This window comes from Camarhynchus parvulus, chromosome 2 (genome assembly GCF_901933205.1).
Source record: "Camarhynchus parvulus chromosome 2, STF_HiC, whole genome shotgun sequence".
Taxonomy (NCBI): domain Eukaryota; kingdom Metazoa; phylum Chordata; class Aves; order Passeriformes; family Thraupidae; genus Camarhynchus; species Camarhynchus parvulus.
Window position 1 is genome coordinate 62,379,039 of NC_044572.1, and position 17,746 is coordinate 62,396,784.

The 17,746-nt window shown below is 41.0% G+C and overlaps 1 protein-coding gene across 1 annotated transcript in view; it reads right to left on the reverse strand.

The window, feature by feature from the left end:
• Positions 1 to 5,967, reverse strand: part of RNF182 (ring finger protein 182) — a 29,631-nt gene extending 23,664 nt beyond the window's left edge. Inside the window, exon 1 of the mRNA XM_030971608.1 lies at positions 5,754 to 5,967. The gene's annotated coding sequence lies outside the window, so the exon portion shown is untranslated. The remainder of the gene's footprint in view (positions 1 to 5,753) is intronic.
• Positions 5,968 to 17,746: the final 11,779 nt, after the last annotated feature.

A 17,746-nucleotide genomic window follows, 5' to 3' on the forward strand; every position in this document is an offset into this window, starting at 1 on the left:
GTTTGATATTTCAGGCTAAGAAAAACTTACAATATAAAGAGGGCAGTTTTTATATTACTGGATAGATACTTGTTCCTAATTTTTAGAACACAGAGAGGGCCAGAAATTAAATTTTTCATTGTTAACTGATCTTTAAATGAGCAGGTACCCATGCCTATCATCTTGGCTGTAAATACTGCCAGAAGATGCTCTCCCTTTTTGGTCTTTTAGATAGATCTGACTAGCAAGCTAATATTTCATTTCCATTTACTTAACAAGTGTTATTCAAGGTGTTGACCTTGAATTTAATAGCACAAACATCGGGGACTTATTTCAGAGGCCCATTAGAAAGAAAAGACAACTTTAGGTCTGCCGTGGTGATGGCAAAGAAAGGAGAAATACATTAGAATCTTGAAAAGGACAGAGAGCACTTCCACTTAACAACTTTGCTCAAGTGATACAAATAAAATGAGAAATGAACACAAAAAAAAGCTCTTCTCTTTAACATTTAAGTACTTGCTAGCTGCATTATTAGTGTATGAGATTACTGTAGAAAAAGCTTCGGCTATTCAGGTAAGCTGCATACCTAATTCACACTGTGACTACAGAATCACAGATTGGAACAGTTTTGGTAGGAATGTACCTTTAAAGGTCATCTAGTCCAACCCCCCTGTAACGAGCAGAGATAGAGAAGTCACAGAGACAAATGATCTGAGTGTGAGATCTTTGCAACATGAATTTAGCAACATGGGAGGGAAACACAGCTGAGATACCATTACCTTTTTGGCTGTGGTGGGAGTCAAACTAAGGTATTTTGCACAGTCACCATGTTCACAATCTTTATAGGGTTATGAACAGTTTGGACAGTTTCTCACAGGAACAGTGAGACAGTCACAAAAAAAATATTCAGGAGCTGAATAAATCTCCTTCAAGGGAAAGCTTAAAAGAGCTCAATCTGTTTAGTCTGTCAGAGAATGAGAGGCAACTTGATTACAGGAATAGGCATCAGCTACAAAAGTGCTCTTTGATTCAGTGGACACAGTAAAATATCTGTAATATACTGAAAGCAAACCCAAGTACTAGAGCATTACAAAACATCAGCATTCCACTGAATATATACTTTACAATACAGTTTTAGTCATAAAATAACTCATCATTTTCTTCCACAGGAAGCTTCACTGAGTTTGCGGTATAGTCGGCAGTTATTTAGTGATTTTTTTGGTTTATTCTCATTGTATAATTTGTTGCCCTGCAATTCATTTATTGTACCATTTGAACCTCGCACCAAACACAGTACTGTTTATTTTTTTAACTTTCATTTAGCTGTCACTTTAACAGCATAGAAGTGTAATTCAGTGAACTGAAAGATACAGGAAGATAAAAGCCCTCATTACACACACGTTATACAACACTCCACCTGGTGATTCACTACTCAAAATCTCTGCTTAAGATATTTATAAAATTCTAGCCGAATAAACTAAATATTTTCAATATGGGTAGAAACACTGGTAAGCCTTTTAAAGCTTTTTTTGATAATTACTTGTAGGAATTGTTTAAAGAGTGGAAAGCCAGTATCAGCTTGAGTTTTGAGCATGTTGGTTTTTAACAGAGAATACTTCTGTGGAAATACTCCAGGTCTCCCCATCATATATTGGAAGGCGAATGACATCTGCAAGTTCTTGGTAAACATCTGCAGTGTAGCTCCTCAGTGGTCAAGCCATACTTTCACATAAAGCTATTCCACAGCAGAAGATTCAAGGTCAGATGCTTTTTCAAGGCGAGTCAGATCAGTTCACTGCTTGTGAGTCACCAAGGGGGGAATATTTTCTCTCTGTTCACAGGAGAACATCTCCTGCCTGGGTACAGACTGGCTATCCATCTGAAATGGGAGTTTTCTTTCTTTGCCATGCGCTGCCTGCCAAGATCAGTTCCCCTGCCTGGAACAACACCTGCCCTGAAACTATTATGGAAAGGTTTGGGTTTCCTGACCAACACCTTCTGCCGTGGATATGGCCAACACAGCCCTGAAGGCTTACAAAGTGGGGCCTAAAAGAAGCCTTCAGCCCTGAGCTGGGCCATCTGCTGGGAGGAACTGATGCACACAGTCTAACACCAGATTTTCCTGTCCCACTCCGAGTCATGTATCAGCCTGACTCCTCATACCAGTCCCAGGTAACTCTCCCACCATGCCCATTGACTCCAGGGCCAAGTCTGCATCATGGGCTGCACATCAGCCCCCACCTTCTCCCTCACTACTGCCCCACACACCATCAGGTTTCCTTACAGTTATTCTCAAAACCAGATTGTCACACTGCTCTCTTCTCTACAAGGCCGCCTTTCTGCAAATAATTAGGGCAATTCCAAACTGAAGTAGAAAAGCTAAGAGATAAGACAGTCTGTCCCTATTCCTTTCTCCAATTTCTGAGCTACCACTAGTGGTGGTAATCTTTATAGATGTTACTTTCAAAATGCAATATATACAAAACACTTGTGAACCTGAGTCTTTCAGAGAACTACAGCTTTGTAACACTTTGGCTAAATTTCTTGGAAATGGCAAGAGAGATCAGACAGAACCTAAATGGATTTGAAGTCTCTGCTCAATGCTTGAGAGATGCTGGAACATCTCATCTTTTCATGCTATCTGGACTAAACTTAAAGTGCTGCTAAGTTATTTCAACTTCTACTGAAGTGTCCACTCATTGGAAAAAATAAAATGGGAAAAGGAAAGGTGTGTTGAATTATGGCATTTGTTGTGCCTAAAATGCTGTGCTGCATCATCTCTGCAGGAAAAACATTCTGAATGAAACACACAGGATTTGGTTTTAAAAAGTGTAGAGCTGTAGTAGGTTAAAAGCTGCACATCTTGTATTTCTTGATTTTTCTTTGCAAATGAATTTTAAACCTAAGGTACAGTTTGAAGAGGCCTGAGCTCTTTGCAGCTTATCACAGGACTTTCACACTTGCAGATGTTTTGTTTTTACTAGTAAGTCACAATTATCTTATGTTACAGTGTGATACATAAGGTACACATCTGGTCATACTATATTACTGTCAGAACAGTAGTTTATATTGGACAGGCACTGCTTCAGCACACAATGTGTGCAAAGGCCACAGGAGAATTTCCTGAGCTTTGCTCTCCAAGGATCCCTAGTACTCCTTAGCAACCTTGCTGGGAGGGCTGAAATCACAGCCTCCAGGCAGCAGGTGATAAGTGTCCCTGTACACTTGAAAGAGCTGCTGGCTACAGCAAGCACATGTACATCTCTCCAGAAAAAATATTTAACAGCAAGTCATCAAACTAGGATATAGATAAAAATATTAAGACTGAACACAGCAAGAGGAATAGCGGCAAGCAGACTCCTCCAGCGGTCTTATACCAAGGCACAGAGTGCAAAACATTTTGATGATGCTTTTCAAGAAAATTTGACAACAGGCTTCCTATAAACCTAGTCTGGACTGAGGAGCACCAGAGAGGTGTGAAATGACAGTCTGAGGGACTGTGATCTAATTACTAGAACTGTTGACCACTAGAAGCCCTTAAGCATGTCAGGCTATTTTATGGGGTGTATTATCTGTACTGAACTACTGCATTCTTTCCTGGTACTGCCTCAACTACTACGTTTTTTCCACTGATAAACATTGTCTAGTGGAGTTCACAATTGTCCCACAAGGAACAATTTTGGGACTGAAATGTCACAAGGCAGCAAAACCATAAATATTTTGCTTATCCCTTTCATTTTTAAGGCAAGATATTGAGTTCTGATGCTTCTCATTCTCTGCCATGCAGTTATGGGAGTAGAAGTGTCCAGGTGCTTATTATGCACAGCTGACCTTTTATTTCCTGCAAGTGCATACATTTCAGGTAGTCCACAGTGTGGTCTTGAAATGCTATTTTCCATCATGCTAAACTAATCTGAGGTCTACATTTTTACACATTTTATGAACTCAAGAGTTTGCTTTCCAGTGCTGCATGAAAAACAGAGGTCATTCAGAAGCTTATAACTCAGCAAAACAACCGTTGTGACACTGTTGAAAGAAGAGAAGGACAACCACTTATAAACACTGGGCAAACCACTGCAATCAACATATCTAAGAAATTCCACTCTTTTCTTTTCTTTTTTTTTGTCACTAATGTTTCTAAAAAAACCCCTAGAATTCCAGTCCACATATTATTATGATAATACTGATTTAAATGTTATATTGAGGAAAGTTTAAACTTGATCAACACTCATTTAAAACTTCATTTTATTTATACATCTCTTGCAAGAGAAGTCTGTCTCCATTTTCTTTTCTACTTGTATTCATGACTGCTGATGAACTGTATCTTTTCTTTCCACCATTTTCACATCATTTACCTAATGGTACAGGTAGCTCCACTTTTCACTCAGCATTTCATTTATACACTTCTCAAACTTCTTCCAGTCAATTCTTAGCCTTTGAGGTTTGATGCCCTGATATTACATTATGTATAGTGTTTTCAATCTCAAATAATCTGATATTTAGATTACGTATTACTTAAAATGTCAGTTCTTGTCCATCTACTCAATAACTATGTCCTCAGCCACCGTATCCTCATCTCATGTACTATTTCCCTTTTTCCCCTTGTTCACAGCCAGAAAGATTCCCATCTTGAACGTGCTGCTGGCTGCATACATGTCACAGCACACTTTTGCTTTGGCCCAGGATCTCGTTTATTTCCTAAATCACTCAGCAATGAACAACGACTGCTCCCTAGGACCTCATCATGTGGGGTCAGCCTTCTCTCATCATCAGGAAGTTCCTTTGAATTTTAAACTTCTGCAGAAACCCGTGTCTATTCACACAGCCACTACCATTCGGATGTTATTGATTACAGTCACCACAAGCATTGCTCAGGCTAATGACCTGCTAATGACCTTCCCATCCAGTCTGACATTGGTATCTCAGGAGGTGAAGACGCTTATTCGTGCCTAACCTTGGCCGCCCGAGATAAGCAAACGTTTATCACCTCTACCATCTTAGCCTTCTGACTCGGAAAGCTACAGACTCATTTTACCTAAAACCTTTCCGTACAATTACTCCTAAAAACAAGCAGAAATTGTCTTGTTTACTCTTCAACACCAATCCTTTACATGTTTTTTTTTTTTGTTTGTTTGTTTGGTTTTTTTGGGTTTTTTTTCTAACATAGTAGCGCATTTTGAGGCTATTACCTATTCATCATTACTTTATAAACCTGAAGAAACGAAACTCCGTAACCCGCAAATTTCCAGGGGGGTCGTATTTTTTACAACAACAACAACAACAACAACAGCGAAATTATCAGTATTACCAGTATTACTATGAAGGGGTAACCGTAAGGACGAGGAGCAGCGCTGTCCCTGGCGGAGAGGGGCGAGCCGAGCCGAGCCCACCGGTTGCCACCCGGGGCGCGGAGCCCGCCCGAGCCGGCGCCTCCCCGGCAGCCGGGGGGTACCCAGGGGCAGCCGGGGGGTACCTGGGGGCAGCCGTGGGGTACCCGGGGGCAGCCGCCCCGTCCCGGTGCCCGCGGCCGGGAAGGAGCACCCGGGGCGCACCTGCGGCAGCCCTCCCGCAGCCCTCCCCGCTGTCCCTCGGCTGACACGGGCGCGAACGCACGGAAGGACGGACGGACGGACAGACGGACGGACGGACGGACGTCGCCCCCTTTCCCCGCGGCCGCCGCTGGACCCGCGGGGAGCCGCTGTCCCTCGCGCAGCCGCCCCCCGGCGGCAGCAGCGCCCGGCCGGGGCGGGCGGCGGGCGCCCCTCGCTCCGTACCTGTCGGGCGTCCTCGGCAGCGGCAGCCGCTTCCCCCCGCAGCCCCGGCGCGGCAGCGGGCGGCCGGCTTTGTTACTACTCGGAAGAGCCGCGGCTCAGCGCCGTCGCTATAGAAACTGGCTGCGCCTCGAAGAGACACCGGCGAGTGGCGGGAGGGAGGCGGGAGCCGGGCGGAGGTGTGGGGTGAGGAGCGAGCCGTTCATTCAGGAATATCCTGGCCTTTTCCTCCTCCTCCTCCGCCTGCAGCCGGCCCCCGGCACCGCCCAGCCCGGCCGGAGGTTGGGAGGGCGCCTCGCCGCCCTCACCTCGGCTGCATCCTCGGACTGGGATGTGGTCTCTCGGCTCAGAGCATCCCCGTCCCGGCTCTCCGCCTCCTCAGGGAGACTTGTCCTCAAAACACACGCGGAGGTACACTCGCACTCCGAGAAGAGATCCCACGGCAGCAGGGACCCAGAGAGCACCCATGACACGAAATAAATAACCATGAGAGCCGACCGGCGCTCTCGCTGCTGCCCTCCTGCCCTTGCAGCTTGTTTTGCCCCAGAACACCACCACAAAAACCCCACAAAGCCAGGACCAAATTTTTAACAACAGTTTTTCATTTCGTGAAAGTGGTTTAGCTCCACATCCTCAGGTGATGAACCGCTTTTGGGGAATTTGCTTCTGGGACTCCTCTGGATGGTGGTTTATGATCCAAGGATGCAATGGGGTTTTTCTGCAGAGCATTTAGTATTATGCAGCAGGCCCTAAGGGTTGAGGAGCTGAAGCACTTGTCCTGTGTGCTGCAAACAGGAAGGGAAGCATGGGTGATTGGAAGGAAGAGGAGGGAAAGGCTGAAAATGGATTGGGGTAAAGTAGCCCAGTATGTGGGGGACATCATTGTGTCCTGACATGTTTGAGATTTAGGGTTATCCTGAGCCTGGGGAGTGGCATGTTTTCCTACAGCAACAGCCTATGGTGCGTCAGGGACGCCCATCTCCACATCCTTCTCCCTGCTTGACATAACTGACAAAAGCTGAGGCAGTTCCTCCACTCTTCTTCCTTTCATCCTCCTGCACTGAAGGCTCAGTGGTACTGGCTTGTTGGATCTATCCTCTCCTAATTTCTCTGCCTGAAACACTCTTATTCTCTCAATAGTAGTAAAGTTGACAAAACATCCTTTGAAGTCCAAGATGGATCCCCCCTTTTCTCTTTCCCTGGTTTATACTGATTAAATTGGACTTTCTGAGTTTGCCACGCAGAAGCCTAACATGCAAGGAGCAACTTGGAGGCTGCATTATCCATCTCAGCTACTGCCAAGCTACAGGGGATGACTATTAAGTATCCACACTGCAAGTCACTGTGAGCTGATGAATCTGTGCCAGGAGCTGCTGGCACACTGCAGAAAATACTCCTTATGAAGATTTTGCCAAAGACAAGAAAGACCCCCACAGGAGCTCTTGACAAAACAGCCCAGCTTACAGCAGAGCTGCTGGCAGGCCATCACACAGCCAAATGACAATGGTGGCACAAATGAGGGAGAGAGAAGGTTGGGTATGAAAACAGGGGCTCACCACACATTTATCTACCTAATTTGCATGCTAAAAACCAACTCAAGAGTTAAAAAATAGGAAAAAAAGTAATATAAATCCAGCCAGGGCAGAGCAGAGCTTATGTTTTTTGTTTGTTCTACCTTACAGTGAATTTGCTTGCTTTGAGGAGAAAAGAGTAACATTAGAGAAGTGAAAGATCTGCAGTATCCTGGATCTCATAGCATAGGAGAAATTCTGCCTATTTTATCTGATATAAAAGGATGCTCACATCCTTTTAATCAAATGGAATGTCAATATTCATAATAGATATAATTTAAAAAAACCTCAAAACCCAAAAACCCTCTAAAAACTGGAAAGCATTTCATAATCTAAACTCTTTTGGAAGAGTGCAGAATGCTTTTTAACTTAAGATACATTTAGAAAAGAAAACTGAGCAATGAAAACATTGCTGAAAGAAATGGTCATTATTTTGACAGCGAGAAAGCAAGGCTGTTGTTATAATGCCTATTCATTTTTCTTACAAAATAAATTCATAGCACTTTCTCCAAGGTGGAAACACAGGAAGGGACAGAAAAATGGTAGGAAAGGCATGCTTACTATCTCATCTTCACAAATACAAAGCACTTGAGTACTGATATCCTTTTATGTGATCCAGTTTTACACACAGGCTTTTAAATATTTCCCTCTCCAGGCTGAAGGTAAAGAATAGCATTTCCAGAAGGGGCAGTTGAGACAATTGGGTGATACTTTAAAGGATTTACAGGAAAACTTAATTGGACATGTCTTAGCATTTTTCAGATATCCATGCTGTCTAGATTACGTTTCCTATCGAGGTTGCAATGATATTTTACTCACAGAGATGAGCCATTTTTGTAGATGGATATCACCTGTATCTTTAGGACAAAACTTTAGCCAGGTCACTGTTCTAGTGCTTGTAAAGTGTTTTACTGTGTGGGGTTTTGTTTTTTTTAACTCTGCTTGAATTTTTAACTGGCTTAATGTCATTTGGAACCTAACTTTTGCAATAGCATTTACAGAGTAGGGCACTGACTGCAATCCTGCCAAGTTGTTGCTTGGCAGTCACAATAATTCTACACTTACAGAGAGGGGAATGAAACATACAAATATTAAACCCTTGCATTGCAGAAATAAATCAGTACTAAATCAGCAATTGCAGTTTGTAACATTTTAATGCTAAGCGATCCTGCCTTTGCATTTTGACATTTTGTCCCTATATCTCCCAGTTTGGCTTAAGGACAATATATTTAAAATCTACATCTGGAATTCCTTCTGGCATCAATTTTTAAGGAGCATCAACTTCTTTGGGGTAGGGTGACAAACCTCCCAAAACCAAACACTGAAAAGAATGTGTGCTGGTGTGACCATGGCCATCTTCTGCCTCAGCAGTGACGTGTGCGTCTTTCTCAGTGCAGTGGGTTTTTTCCAGTAACTCGGTGTGCTGAAGGAATTCATCCTCGGACATTTGAACAAGTGTTAACATTCATGTGGAGCAGAACAGCCTTTGATAGTGTCCCCTCTCTTTCACCATTTGTCCTTATTCTGAACACCATTCATCCCACCAAACACTTATTCTATTGGCCTATTTGTTCCCTGGAAGCAGAGCAAAGTATCCTTAACCAGCACCAAAACCTTGCATAAAGAATTTTTCAGCTGAAGGAATGACACACATTATTATCACATCATATGTAAACAAAAGATAGGAGTAAGCTGTGATAAAACTGAAGTAACATCATTTAATACTAACAGTAATTATCATTACTATTATTATTAGGATTGCGTTGCAGCCTAGGCTGCACCAACACCAGGCACTGTTTCCCCACAGAACAAAAATGTGGGTAATTTCTGCCCTGAGGAGTTTACCTTAAAATTAAATGTTTTTCCTGAGGGCCTGAAATGCCATTAGTTACACATTTGGGTTGTGGCAAGTGCAGTGGGACCTAATTTAATTGCAGCCTTTTAGATATGTGTAATACAAATTTTAAATAATCTAATAATTGTAATAATTGTTCTGACAGGAGACAGGGCAAAACCATTTTTCTGTGTCTATAGGCTAGCAGTCCTTTTGGAAATTAGGGACTTTGGAACATGGAAAATGAGCTGTAGTGATAATTGAAGGAAGCAATAAAACATGAATATGCTAAAATAGGGGATGAACTTGCAGACTGTGTCTTTTGTAAAAGGAAAATATGCTTTCTCCAGAGCATTTTTTTTCTCCACCTTGGGAAGAAATGCATATTTTAAACCATTGCTTGAGATTTCTGGCTGTCCTGAGGAGACAAGGCTGCAGCAGTACAGAAGGACTGGAGTGCCAAAAGGACACAGGCCTTTCCCAGCTCTGCTGGCTGCTTCTCAGAGGCAGCTCCAGATGGGCAGAGCCACTGCGGCAGCAGCACTGGCTCAAAGTGGCTTTCAGGAATGAGGGACACCAAAAGTTTTTTGAGGTGAAGAGGGCTTGAGAGGGAGCACTGTAGTTACAAGGTCTGTGGTATCTGGGGCATGCTCAGATTCACAAGCTTCCTATTTCTATATATATATTTATTTTTTTTTTAACTACATTGTACAGCTGCTGGTGTAAGGAAAATCAGGTAAGTATACATATAGTCAGACTTGCAGCTGCCCATTTAACAAAATAACTATCAGAGGTTTAAAGGCTTCTACCCAAATTTGTGGTGGGAGTGAAAGTACTGTTGAGCATTCAAAACTGTCAGAAAGCAAATATGGCTACGGTGGGGTGGACTTCCAACATGGCTGGGCTCATGCCCATCCTTCACCATGCACTGCTGTGCTGAGATACCACAGCCACTGAAAACAAAGCAGGGAAGGAGCCCGCTGAGAAACAGACAATCCCTGGGTTGGGCCATTACAGACATGCCCCCATGTGTTTGTATTCATTGTGTGGGGCAGTGTAGATGCATCCCAAATCTGAACTCCCAGTGGCCTCCTCTGACTACATGCCATCTCGAGGGAACTCCTAAATTAAAAGGGCTAGTTAATACTTTTGATCCAGAAAGGGGTAGAATGATGTGGCAACATACAGAATTCACACTGTTATAAAATTCTGCTTACTGTTGAAAAGCCTCAGAGATAGTAAAGGGAAGCCTAACTTAAGGAGCTGAATAAACACCCTAGCAGACAAAGGGATTAATACTGGGTTAGCATGACACTGGATGGCATATTTTGGGTCACTCATATAACCTACTGGGGCCATAATTGAGAGCAACTGCTCAGAAAAAAAATCCTGGCATTACTGTGGAAAGCTCAGTGGGCATCACTGTTGAACAAAATGCTAGTCGGAAGTTAAAAATCAGTCTGGAAATATTGTAATTCCCAAAGGTTGGTTATTTGGTACGGCATGAGTACTTTGTTCAGTTCTGGGAACTCAGCTGCAAAATAGATACAGAAGATACAGAGATCATCTGGAGACAGGCAATGCAAATGATTAGAGACCGAGAGAGAAAATTTTGTATCTGGGTGGCATGAAGAAAGGACATGATAGAGCTTTATAGAAAATAATGAATGGCACAAAGAAGATAAATCCTACATTTCTAGGCACCTTTTTTTCCACAATTTAAGAACAAGAGTTCATCCAGTGGAATTAAAAGGATATAAATTTGAAAGGGATGAAAGGAAATACTAGCTATTAAAGTGAAGACATTCACTGTTACATGAGATTAAATTTGGAGAAAGGACTAGATTGTGTAAAACGTGTAAAGGGATAAAAACATTAATATTTAATTGCATAAGCCTGTCATAAAGCCAGAGGGACAGGGAAAGAATCATTAACAGAAACTCATCTGTAGGCAAATTATTGAATTTCTTGAAGCTGCTTCTGAAGCATTTACTGCTGATGGTTAAAGGGAGAAGCTATGACAACAAATGATACTAGTTCTCATTTGAGATGCAGATTCATTTTTTTATCCAGGAAGGACTAATGTCCCACAACCACAGTCACCCATTTGTGCCCAAGTGAACATCCTCTCCAACTGCACACTTGGATGTTTCTTTTTCCACAGTTTGCCAAGGACAACACTGCTGGGAAACCCCAAAATGTTCTTTTTAAACCCATTTGCATTAAACTCATTCCCTTCAGGGACTCAGGTATCGAAAGACACATCCATGTGACAAGTACAGATCTGTATTTGTATGATCCATGATCTAAGAAATCCTGCTAAGCACCCTCCCATTCCAGTTTGAAAATTTCTTGGTTACTGGTGCGAGTAACTTGCTATGTGTTCATACTCAACCCAGCTCGGGGGTACATTGAATAGGTGACCAATTAGTGTTTCTTCAAACAGATGCAAACTTACTAGGTGAAAGCCAACAGAAGCTAGATTCTTCAGAGACAGAATGTTTCCATTTAAAAAAAAAAAGTTACAATCCCCAGACAACAAATTTTCACTTCAAGCCTTGCAGCCATAAGTAACACGAAACTCCCAACTGGAGAAATTAAGAGAGTTTTTTTCCCCCCATAATAATATGGATTCACCCATTTTAGATATGTATTTTTCATATTCAGTACAACAACATGCTAAATGTGCCTGGCAAAAAGAGTAGGGACTTCATATACCTTGGGAAAGATGACAATGTGACAAGAACACTCATATCCCAAGATGTTCAGCCAACTGAAAACTACTTCTACCTCACAGAGATTTACTTATATAGAAACCTGAATTATACTTAAATTTGATAGTGAATTATGATGCAGCACAGAGCTCTACTACACCTGTGACATTCTGAACTAGTTTCAGCCAGGACAGAGTTAATTTTTTTTGGTAGCCTGGAGGGGGGCACGGCCAGACCCTAATATTATTTGGTACCACCTCACATCATTTCCAGGGACTAGAGAAAGGGAATCTCTTGTGATTCCAAGGAGAAAGGCATCCTTTTCTGGTTGGGTGAGAAATATGGTTGGGAAGAGCTGGTCAGTATTTATTGTGGTTTTCCATGTAAATGGTTTCTTTGTCTTACGACTTTTGTTATTAATATTGTTGCTCTTGGTGTTTGTTTTCTTATTTCATTGCTGTTTCCTGTATATTGTCCTTACCTCAACCCATGATCTTTCCCTTCCTTGCTTTCATTCAGAGCCAGGGGAAAGGGGAGTGAGCAGCAGTGTGGTTTTAGTGGGAATACTAAATTGGAGAACACATTCCTAAACCATAACACCTTCTCACTCTTTTATAAGCTATGTCACCCAAACAAATCCTCAGGCTCAAGCTCTCTCTTTAGTACATGGGAGTCACAGTTTTTTCAATGCTTATTTGTGTGTTAGGCAAGTCTGAATTGTTCAAGTAGATTCGCCAAACTGTACTACACTTCAACAGATTCAAAATGTGCTCATCTTTTCTTGCCTTACATGAAAATACCCAATTGGTGGTTCACAGATGGAGTCTGTGCAGCAATTTGGTACCAGCAATGGCTGTTCCCCTTCACGGTTCCCATCCACATCACAAAATGTGATGGCACAGCCAAAGCAACCACAGAAAATGGTAACAATTGCATTTCAGTAGTGTTTTGCTACCAACACTATCTATATAATGTATTGTTCTTTTTTGTTGTTGTTGTTTTTACAGTCAGGATGAATTTTCATAAAAATGTTGATGAACAACTACATACCCCACCCCTGCCCCAAGCAACAATAAGGAGGAAAACAGCAATCTAGTAGTAGCTCAGCTTTCTCTGGGATGTGATTCTGTGTCTATCAGTGGCATGACAGGAATAGCATTCACATTACGGTAGGTCACAGGTTGGACTCGATGATATCAAAGCTCTTTTCCAACATTATTGATTCTTTGATTCTGTAAAGTTTGAAAAAATCAAAGCAAGAAAATGAAAGACTGCAGCTTCTAGGTTTAAAGCCCTAAAAAAAACAAGAAGCCAAAGACACTATAGCTTTTCCTTTCAACTTCCTTTTTACTTTGAATATATTATTTTCTATATTCCTTTCACACAAATGAATTAATGATGCATATAGTAAGAAGGCCACTGCAGGCAGAATAGGCTGAATTAATGTTTCTGCATCACTAAGATCTGTAAGCCTTAATAGTAACTTCAATATCTGAATCAATGATTTACCATTAATGATTACTATCCTAAAACCAATTTTGTGTATAATCAATATAGATCTTACATGAAATGTTGCTTGCCTTGTAGAAAAAACCCAAACCCCAAACATTAAATTATCTTATGGTAAAAGTCAATTGGAGAGCCAAAGTGAAAAATGAAAACAGAATAAATTTTTTTGACGAGAAAGTGACTCCAGGATTTGAAGGGAACTTGAGTAAAAGGGAAGCAATTCAGAAAGACAGGCTTTTATTGGGGAAAAAAGTTTTCAAATATTATTTATCATTGAAAGAAGTCAACTGGTACGATCTAAATTTAATTTGGAGTTTTGCTTCACTCCAATTTACCTGGTAAGCACAAAACATAAAATCTGTTTTTATTTCTCTAATCAAAAAAAGTCTAAGACTGGTTTAGGTTATCATTCTTCTACAGCTTGTGGTGAGAGCTTAATATAGATCAGTCATAGAGAGGTTTTACTTTCCAACTCCAGTAATGAGGGTTGTTGTAATTTAGGATTGTGCACCACAGTGGAGACTTGTAATGTGGAAGGAAGAAGAGAATAACTTTTTGAAATAGAACCACATGCAAACAGCCAAATATCTCCTAGGACTTGTGCCATTGCCATGGACAGCTATTCTATTCCATGCTGGTGGTGCTCTACCAAATAAAATTTGGGTAAACCTGGTAGAAGGCAAACTCCTAAAAAGGTGATAACTCTTTTGCCAAACAAAACTTATTTTGAAATGGATACAGCTATTGAGAATAAACAGGGAATGGAGTGACTTCCTTTAGGTGGATCAAAAACAAGGAATCTACACTTATGGAACATGAGGGCATTTGGTTTTGTTTTGAATCTTGTATTTTTCCCCTGTGGCTTCTCTGGAACTGCTGGTAGAGAATGACATTCCATATTGCACCCAAACTGTTGCATTGTAAACATGAAAATATTTAATTTAGAAAATAGAATGCTTTATCTATACAAAGTAATGTCTGACCCTATTTGAGAAAAAAGCCAACAAACTACAACAAAAAACAGAAAGATCTGAAAATTACCTATTATAGGATGCCTCATCTTAAAACGTAATATGGCATCTGACCTGTCACTTATGGTTTTGATGTTTCACTGTCTGGTTGGAGAGACAAGGCTATTTTTTATGACTTTTAGCTTAGGTGGATGATAAGCTTTGATTACTGCACTGGTTTGCAAGTTTCAGGGAACATTTTAATAATCAGTGGGAAAGTTCCACTGCTGTGGATGACACGCAAGGTGGAGGGATGCCCACAGGGTAAAGGAATGGTGAAACACATCCCTGCACAATTTTATACTGAAGAGTTAGAGAACACATGATTTAATACCTATCAGTTCCTACGCTTGAATTCTCACTGCCTGTAGTCACATTGATTTTGTCTGTATCAATACTGGCTAAGACTGTGGCATATGTCCTACCCTGCTGCGGCTGGAAACCCACTGGGCTCTCAGCAAGCAACACATTCCCCCATTTTTGCTGCAGGGATAGATGGCATTGACAATTCACTTCCTAAGCTTCCAAAGAGCCTAGCTGGTGGCAGAAAAATGTGTTAGTCCCAATACACCACTCTTTTTATTTTGGTCTTATATAAAGTATAAAAGTCAGATGTGTTCAAAATGCTGACATCTTGAAGGAGAAAGAAGAAACAAGAGGAGGGACGATGTGTCATAGACATAACCAATTTTTCTAATTGCATTTCCACCACTTTTGCCATCATGTCCTGACTTTTTGAAAAATGTATAATAAAATTACTGCTTAATTGAAAGAAAGAAATACTAATAAAAACAGGCATTACACAAAGTACCTTGACATAAAGTACCTAAAAGGGATAGTGAATTCTGGTTTTCCTTTTTAGGGCACTCTTATCCTAGATAGGATAGGATATATATATATTTATATATTCCTAATGTTGGAATCCTGTTCCTAATGTTCCTAATCCTGACTAATTTATAAATATTTATTAAAAAATCAGCTACAGGGTTATAGAGTATTATAAGATATTTGTTTAAAATACTGTGAATCTGGAAATCTGATTCAGTATCATTTAAAGGGAAATTCCACACTTTGGTAATAAAGGAAGGAATTGCTTTCATGAGATGCATTTTAGCATTTTAAAGGACAGCTCCAATTTTTGAAAGCAGCTTAGAGGATTCAAATACTGGAGGAAGCTCCAGAGGAGATTACTTGACAACATGCAGGTGAATGGGTCAATTACGCAAACAATCTGATTTAATCAGAGGGGCTTAGAGCTTTGTCACTTTGACAGAGAAATAAGGAAGTTTATCATATCCTGTAGGCGCCATCAGACACTTTGGCCTGCTACAAGCATGTTGTAATTGCACTTGAAAGATTTTCTACGGTCATTATTAGTATATAGGGTGGTTACATTGAGAGGTTTTTTTCTGCAAGGGATAATCATAGCTATATCTTTTTCTCTGCTTACTCCCTTTGCCTGTGAACACATCAATAACACATTTAAATATTTCAAGGTCGGTGGAGTTAAGCTGACTTTGAAGAAAAATGTGATAATGCTGCAGGCTATCATACTTGTAAGAATTTTTATGTAGTTCAAGTGTTTGCTTAGCTACTCTAAAGCCCAGGAGGTTGGATATGTAGTGAAGATGGAATGACACAGGGCATTACAAATCTCTTGGCAGATAACAGAGTGTTTTACGCAGAATATGTGTCAAGCATTTCATAGGTATCTGTGTGGCTGTTTTCTTGATGAGGTGGTGAAGTGGCATTTCAGGAACATCCTCAGTGAATGCTACAGAACTGCAGTTGTACATATCCATCTGTGCACTTTTTACAGGCATCATTACAAATCAGGATGATACATATGCTTCCTGAGATTGCCCATCCAAGCAAGATAACCAAAAGAGAATAATTTGCTAATTTTCCTCTGCACACCTGCAGTATTATGGCTACAAAATGAAACATGCAACTTCTTATTAAAAATACGTCTTGAAAACCAAGTCCTCTATTACAATGAAAACTGTCAGAATCTGGAAATGTTTCTAGCAATGAGCAGCTGGTGTGATCAGCTGTAAAATTTTCTAGAAGCAGTACTGAAAATGCTATAATTTTTTTCCTCTGTAAGCAGCATTAGTCTTTGCCTGACTAGCCTCTAGTAAGGCTACACAGGGTGTTGTTGCCACCTAGAGTCAGCTCATCAAAACAGAAGTTCTGCATGTCTTCTTTTTCTCTCTGCTTAAAGCAGAAGGAATCTTCCAACATGCCCAGATACCTCCCATCACCCTGTCACTTAGCCCTGCTTTCTTTCCAGTACAAAAAGACTCACCACCCAGAAAAACCCCAAATTCAAAATCTAACAACCATAGAGGTATGTTTCCAACAAGTTGCCTACCTTTATGTGGACTTGTGGAGAATGCAGGGCAGCCTGTAGCCTTACTTTCATCTGGATCTGCAGAGAGACCAGTTGCACCTGTCAGTGATGTTGTCCTTTGAAGATCGAAGCACAGCTCTGGCCTCTTCAATTAACCAGGACTAAAACTAAACCAACTAACTCAGGAGTAACTCACAAGTGCATGGGATGCTGTGCCAAGGCTAAATGTGGAGCTGCTGGGCTGCTTTGCTGGTGGATATTCAGGAGCTAGGACCCCCATCCCATCCCATCCCATCCCATCCCATCCCATCCCATCCCATCCCATCCCATCCCATCCCATCCCATCCCATCCCATCCCATCCCATCCCATCCCATCCCATCCCATCCCATCCCTCTCCCCTTCTTTCTGTTCAAATCAAACAGCTCACATATCATTGGTTTTGGTCATACAGAGATACACAGGGTCAGGAAGGAAATGGAATGTGGAGATGAAAACTGATGGAAAATAGAGTCTCAGTGAAGGTTCAACAACAGGTGCACATTCACAACTCTTATGTACATAGAGTATCTACTTCCACACTGGACAATTAAACATTTACTTCTGAAACAAAATCAGTTTATTAGCTTCTTTATTTTATTCAGTTTTATTCCCAGACTAGTCGGAAAACAGAAATTGAACAGAATTTTGACAAAGATCCCAGTATTATTCTCACTGCTCTCTCTTATGTCCATTTTTAGTAATCTTTACTAGAAAAAGCTCCAAACATGAGCTTTTATAATCCTTAAGTGCTTGACCAGACATTTCACAAAGATAACTCCTTGACTCAACTTTAGAAAGGTAAAATATCAGGACAGATAAGTAATGAGGGTGAAGTGGTGGTGGAAAAAGTTAGGGAGTCATCTCAGTAGAAATTCACATTTTCCAAATGCATGGGAAAAATATTACAGATCTGTATTGAGAAACTGTATATAAAAGTAGAAAACCAAGGGCTTATGAAAAATATT